We start from the raw sequence: 7,341 nt of genomic DNA, 5'->3' as shown, positions 1-7,341 counted from the left end.
TCTTTGGGAGGTGATTAGATCATGAAAATTTCATGAAGATTCCACCCTCACGAATGGGATGGGTGCCTTTATAAAAGAGGTCCAATGGAGCTTGTCTGCTCCTCCCACTATGTGAGGTCACATAGGAAGGTGGCATCTGTGAGGAACAGACGCTTCCAGACATCAAATCTGCTGGTGCTTTGATCTTAGACTTCCCAGTCTCCAGAACTCGAGCAATAAGTTAATTTTGTTTATAAATTACCCAATCTAAGGTGTTTTGTTACAACAGCCTAAATGGATTAAAACAGTGGGTGATCTGGATTGAGAGGGAAAGTTGTAGCACCAGAGGTGGGTGGTGAGGATCCTAACACGTGGGGTGAACTGGAGTTTGGAAAATGCTGGGGTGTGTGTGCGTGCGCTTGTGCATTCCTAGTCTCAGATCAGCTGCATGCAGTTCTGTGCTCACCTGGCATTTCTTGCAAATGAAATCACACATACGCAAACACAGAATTTGCCTTATTCTCAAATTGTTCCCTAATATCAACCTCGTTGCAAAAAGTGTCAGTGTGAAATCAACATTAGAGCAGAACCACCTGCACCGGCGTGCCCTGGTGCTCTCCCTCCACTCGAGCAGATGATCTTCCCGGGAAAGACAGAACTGACCCTGGGGCAGGTGGTTGATGGCGGTGCCCCACGCGCCTCTGTGTGTTCAGTATCATGAACTACTGCAGTTGACGTGTCTCTGGCAAAGTGCATTTATACATTACTTTATTTTAAACTCTGCCAGCCCTCCAAAATGGATAGATACCTTAGAAGTATCCTTGCAGTAAGCCATGGATTGAGATTAATAATAATAATAATAAACAATAATATTGCAAATACAAGTAAACACAAATAAGACAGCTGGTATACGTTCTCCATCTGAAGCAAGTTCTCCACTAGTTATAACCGGGTTAAAATGAAAGTCATCTCATAAGATTTGACAAGGGCACAAACAAAGTTTAATATTATGTGAAATTATTTGAAACAATATTTTCATCCACTATTATTAATTCACTCTCTTTGTGCATAGGACCTTGATGAATTAGCTAAGAAAGTACAAATCCAACACAATTAGTAAGACCTTTAAAACCCAGTGTCCAAACATGAAGACAAACATGTATCACATTTTTGGAAATGCTAAAATTTTTACATGATTCAATCCTATATGTTGCAAAATTCCACTCAACTCAATGGCAATTTTCTAGGTGCCCCCTTTGAGTTTTCTTTCTTAATAGAAAAGAACAAAAAGCAATACCAATTTTAAACACCTTTTCTTCCTATTTTCTGAAACAATTCACAAAACAAGGTGGCACATACAAAATCGTGCCCTTCGCCTTCAAACACTTTTGGAAGATGAACAAAAATATTACTGAAGATTGAAGGGCACCAATGTGTGAATAAATTATTCAGTTTGAGGGGTTTCCTACACAGCTGAATAAAAGTACAGATGTTTCTAACATGCCCAACATTCTGATATTTGCAAAGTTCAGTTCCAATAATGAAATACACAAAGAACAACTTCTTTGTGATCTACAAAAGAAAGACCTATCGGAAAGAAGCTCCATTCTGAACAGCAAAGCATTCATTTAATGAAATAATATTGCAAGGAAAAAATTATAGAAGGCTAATCAGTGATGCTTTGTGCAATTAACAACAACAGTTATAATACAACAAGATCCCATCAGGTATCAGTCGGTCACAGGGTTATTCTTAATAAGGTGTCATTTAAAATGTTGCAATATCTTTTAAAGACATGGGAAATGCATATGAAAATATTTCAAAGCACACATACGTTTGCTGTGGATCACATGGCAAAGTACTCTGAAGAGCTGTCAAATTTAGAAATGAGTTATGAAAATTATTATTATTTGAATGCAAGTGATCCATGGGGGACACAGGTGCTGAGTACTAGTTAACCACAGATGCTACCAACCAGGTATTTTTTAAATTACTAAATTAAATATAAATAAATTCGCACATACAGAAATAATTACCTCAAGTATATAACATCAACTCGTAGGTGATTGATAAACAAGGAATGAGAAAGTGACTGCTTTTTTGAGGGAAGTGTACGCTGTGGAGAGTAAACGGGCAATTCGAAATTAGATGTCTGGAAGTGATTCTATGATAATGTGATTTTATCATCAAAATATGTCATCAATGACAACAAAACTCTCAAATCTGTACGTTGTGAAATTGCACAAAAACATCTTTAATCTATTTTAAATTTTCTAAGATAAGAGTTACAGTGTTTGGAATCCATTTGACAAAATTTTAAAAGTGCCTAATTTCTTAATTTGCTTGCAAGAACAACTCACTTACATTGAAGAAAAAGAAAATTCAGTAGATGTATTTTAGTAACAGCAACAGGTCTAGGTATAATTGTCGAATGGAATTGAAATGTGATACCAAAATATAAAAGGCACGGTTGATAATGCCCTTCTGTTTGGATTTATGTACTTTTGTGATATGCACTTTTCAACTCTGATTTAGTACAAAAAATGAACTGAATTTAGAGCTTCACTTTTATTATATTCCAAAGTGTCAAAGCGACATAAAAAATCATATTTTCTCTTTAAAATTATTGATAAAATGTTTCTTCATTAAAGCACATAATTTGTATTTTTGCTGATGAGCAAAAATTGAAAATTGATTTAAAACCTTATTCATTTTCCCTTATTTCATCCTTTAAGACATTTTTTGTTTTGTTTTGTTTTTGTTTGTTTGTTTGTTTTTCCCTTTTGTTTTGTAAAGCAGTGGTCCTTTTTGGTGGAAGACAATTTTTCCAAGGACAGGGTGGGAGTGGTAGTGGTTTCGGGATGAAACTATTCCTCCTCAGATCATCAGGCATTAGATTCTCATAAGGAGTGCGCAACCTGGATCCCTCGCATGTGCAGTTCACAGTAGGCTACTATGAGAATCCAGTGGTGCTGCTGATCTGACAGGAGGCAGAGCTAAGGCAGTAATGCTCGCCCACCTGCTGCTCGCCTGCTGCTGTGTGGCCCGGTTTCTAACAGGCCACGGACCAGCACCACTTTGTGGCCTGGGGTTGGGAACCCCTGTTGTAATGTATTCATCTTTTTCAGCAGTACATGTATATAATTACATAATTATTAATACATAATTAATTAATACATAATATGAGTAGATTCTTTACGTTCTCAGATTGTCCTACTAAATAAATAATCAGAAAACAAGGGAAACCACTGTTTTAGACAATAAATGAGACCTATTGCAACACAACCTAATCGTATCAGAGAGCCATTGTGAGGACAAAAAGCAAGTGAAAAGGAAACAACCCTTAAGGACATCAGATGTTCTCATCACTATAAACCTGTTTTAAAAAATAGATAAACTTGTAAAATGATCGTGGCATGTTGGCAGTCTGCCAGATAGGATTTCAAAAAATCATTCCTGGGTGTATTTGGAGGAGAAAATAATACTGACACCACCTCAAATTCTGAACCCCAGCATCTGTAAAGACTTTCCTTATATTTTTTACCTTCTTATTCTCCACACATTTTAAAATTCAGATGATTTCATTGTATTTAAAGATGAATCATTCACAGATATATATTTTTAAAAAACCATTAATAACCCTCTCACCTTTACCCCTTTAAAGTACCTCCCTTCTGAGGTCATCAAACAGAAGTTCGCCCGGAGCCCACTGCTGCTGTGTTGGTCACCGTGTGTTCATCTCCCGTGGAGAAGTGTGTCGTGTCAGAGTGTGGGGGGCATTCTGCATTGGCACTGATTGAGCCTGCACTCATCCTGCAGGGCAGTGATCATTGTCTGCATTTTATAGACGCTCAGGTTGAGGCTTGGAGAAGCTGTTTCCAACCCTGTTCTGCCCCATAGGGGAGTGGTGCCAGCCAAGCTTAATCCAGGAGGGAGGGTAGGCACTCTGTTTGTGTTTTTTTGAGATGGAGTCTCACTCTGTCACCAGGCTGGAGTGCAGTGGTGTGATCTCGGCTCACTGCAACCTCCGCCTCCCGGGTTCAGGCAATTCTCCTGCCTCAGCCTCCCGAGCAGCTGGGATTACAGGCACGCACCGCCACACACAGCTAATTTTTGTATTTTTGGTAGAGACGGGGTTTCACCATGTTGGCCAGGATGGTCTTGATCTCCTGACCTCATGATCCACCCGCCTTGGCCTCCCAAAGTGCTGGGATTACAGGCATGAGCCACCACGCCTGGTTGGTACTCTTATCTCATTGTATCGTATCTGTGCTCTGTCTTAACGATCTCTCCTGATCGTGGCGTAATTCTCTGACTCTGAGTTCATGTGTGTCGGCCTGTACTGGTGTTTCCAGGACACTCGTGCAATTGCACACTGTCTTCCTGGTGACATTAGTGTATGTATGCATGTGTGTGAGTGAATGGCTGGAACTGCACATAGGCTGTGACGTAGGTGGTGAGGTGTGTGTATGAAAGAGGGCAGCAGAACGAATCTGCTAAAGCCATGTGCTAGAACTCTGAAGAATAGGTTCAAATCCCAAGTCTGCCACTTAACAGCTTTTGGAACATTTCTGAAATCTCTTTCAGTTTCACTGTTTCTTATCCTTAAATGGGGAAGAAAGTTCCAAAGACACCACTTCACGAGATAATATGAGGATCTAGTGAGATAATGCATATGCGTGTTCAGCAGTGCACCTGGCAACAGGTAAGGGCTCAATAGGAGGCAGCCTACTGGATAATTGATTCATAGCCAACCGTTGACTCACACTCTTGCCATGCATGGTTTCCTTCAGGCTCCAGCAAATTTTTTACAACAAGGTGGTACAATGATGAAAACACCACTCTGCTGTTAGACCACGGATTTCAATCCTTTGTACATCCTAAGAGTTCTGATAATCCAGGAGGCTGCGGACCATGTTTCTCACTCAAATTGCCCTGGTACTGAAATGCATCACATGTAGTGGACACTCAGTTAGGGTTTGTGGGCACACACTGAGTGACTGACTGATTTAATTCTCTGGAAGAGCTATTTTAGGTTATATCTTATGACATTTTTTCATAGTTGTTCATTTTTGGTCAGTAAAAACAGTCATTGTACACGATTTAACCTAGTAATTTATAGGACTCACTAAATAGCTCTCTGAAATAACACACTGTGTGAGATTTTTAAAAGGCGTCAGTAAGTAATTAGTTGAAGACTTGCAGGAACAACAACAACAAAAATACTGCAAACTTTTCCCCAGCCCAAACTTTTATTTCATGGATGAAAACAAAACAAAATAACAGCCCTCTACATAAATCAAGGGATTGCTTGTGTTGATTCAGAGAGATAAGGCCAGGTACAGAAAGATGAAGTCAGATCCTGGATCCAAGTGCTTTGCCTTAAGATTCAGGTCCTTTCCGCCTTAACATTCAGGTTTTTCTAATTTGAAAACAAGCCAATTCACTAATAAGGGTTTTTAAAGCATCCACAATGTGAGGAAAGAGCTATGGGGAGAAGCATAAAGGAAAATACAGAGATCCAACTTGACAACGTGATCAATCAGAAAACCCGGAAGCGAGAATGATCAGTATTCACGGAGCGTTTGGGGAAGAGCCTTGTTGGCGCAGGAGGGCGGGGTCTGCATTGCGCTTACAGGTTTGTACAGAGAGAAAGGGGACATTTAGGGGGAGAGGCACAGTGGAAAGGACATTAGGAATACAGGCAGGGGTTCAAAAGGAAGCTGGGTGGTAACAATACTCCCATTTCTTTCGAGTTCATCAATTAGAATCACTTTCCTGCAAATCTGACTTCACAGGTGATCCGCTTCACAGACGGGGAGGCAGGAACGCCCACGGGGGACTCACCCAACGTCATCAGCCACACGTGGTAGATACAGGGCACGATTTCCCCTCCATCTGTGTGATCCTCAATCCTGTGACATTCCTGCTTCCTTTTCCCCTCTTGAGGTGGGGGAGCTCCCCGCAAATGGAATTTCAGTTGCTTAGATCTTTGAATTGGATGGTACTACCTATGCTCACATTAATTAAGCAATTAAGTGGATGTATTTAATTTTATTTTCCCCTGGAAGATGTAATCACCAGTATCGTTATTGAGGAAGGAGGGGGGGAGAAGGAAACCCCAAACGCAGAAATCATTGCTGAGTTCTGTGCCCACTGCCTTTGATGGGTGTGCTCAGATTTTTTTCATCAAGGTGGTTTTGAATCAGTTGCAGGCCTTCTTTCATGTGGGTAACTATTTAAAGATGTGCTATTCGGGGCAAGCGTTCCTACCAACTCATTTTCTCTCTGTCTTCTCCCATGCGGCTGGGGACCGCGCAGGGGAGCGGGCCGCGGCATTGCGAGGGGTGACCACTGGGTGGCACTGTTGCTCCATGGAGAGCTGCCAACGGCGTCCCGGGGGACGCGGCCACGTTGAGCACAAAAGGTGGGATTTCTAAGGTGTGCACGGTGATGAGTTTCTTAATGAATTTACCTCTTCTATGGAATCTCCCTTTGCAGCGTCTCCCGCCGCCCGAGGCCGGTTTCTGACTGTGGACTCTGGGTTGAGCGCATGGGGTCAGTGCGCGTGGAGCTTGCACTGCCCAGACCCACAGCCCCAGGAGCGGCCACCTCCCGTGTCACCCGGGCGGCGTCCTGACGACATCACTTAGAAGATTAAAAATAAATTGAAGCACATGTCACCTTAAAGGGGGCACAAAAAGGCCATCTGCATGATTTGATGCATCCATGAGAAAGGGCTGCTGGCTTTTGACTTGAACTGTATGGAAAGAGAGGATTTTAAAGCTTATAAGCTGCTAGTATTTCCAAAGGAATGACTATTTTTTTATTATTTAAATTAAAAAAGCACTTCCCTGCTCCCCTGTCCCTACACTTTAATTCTTCTTGGCTTTGATTTGGTCGATATTGTAGTTCAGGCCGCTTTCTGCTCCACTGTGAAGGCCTGCCCGTGGACCGACGCAGGGAGAATCTTGGGGCAGATGGGGGAGCTGGACCGATGTTCCAGCCCAGACCTGGGGGTCTGCAGAACCAGGAGCCCAGGCCAGGCTGGCCTATTAGCCATGACCATCTGTGCACCGTAGCCACCTACTCACAGCATAGCTCAATCTGCAGATCCACCTAGAACTCATTCATTCCTGACTGGTCTTTTGTTTCAAAACCCCGGCAGCCCTGGCCCCTCCCAAGCCTGAAGTCACACACACTCCCATCCTCCCATCAGTCACTTCCTGGCTAATGGGGACTGAGGCCCAATCATTCTCGTTTTTCATGCCTTGTCAGGAGGCCTGAACATAGAGAGAGAGGAAGGGAGAGAGAGAGAGGGCAGCTCTGGAGGAGGCGCAGAGTATGGGCAGATGTCCTCAT

Source organism: Theropithecus gelada, chromosome 13, assembly GCF_003255815.1.
Source record: "Theropithecus gelada isolate Dixy chromosome 13, Tgel_1.0, whole genome shotgun sequence".
In the NCBI taxonomy this organism is placed as follows: Eukaryota; Metazoa; Chordata; class Mammalia; order Primates; family Cercopithecidae; genus Theropithecus; species Theropithecus gelada.
Note: the sequence above shows the minus strand (reverse complement) of the source record.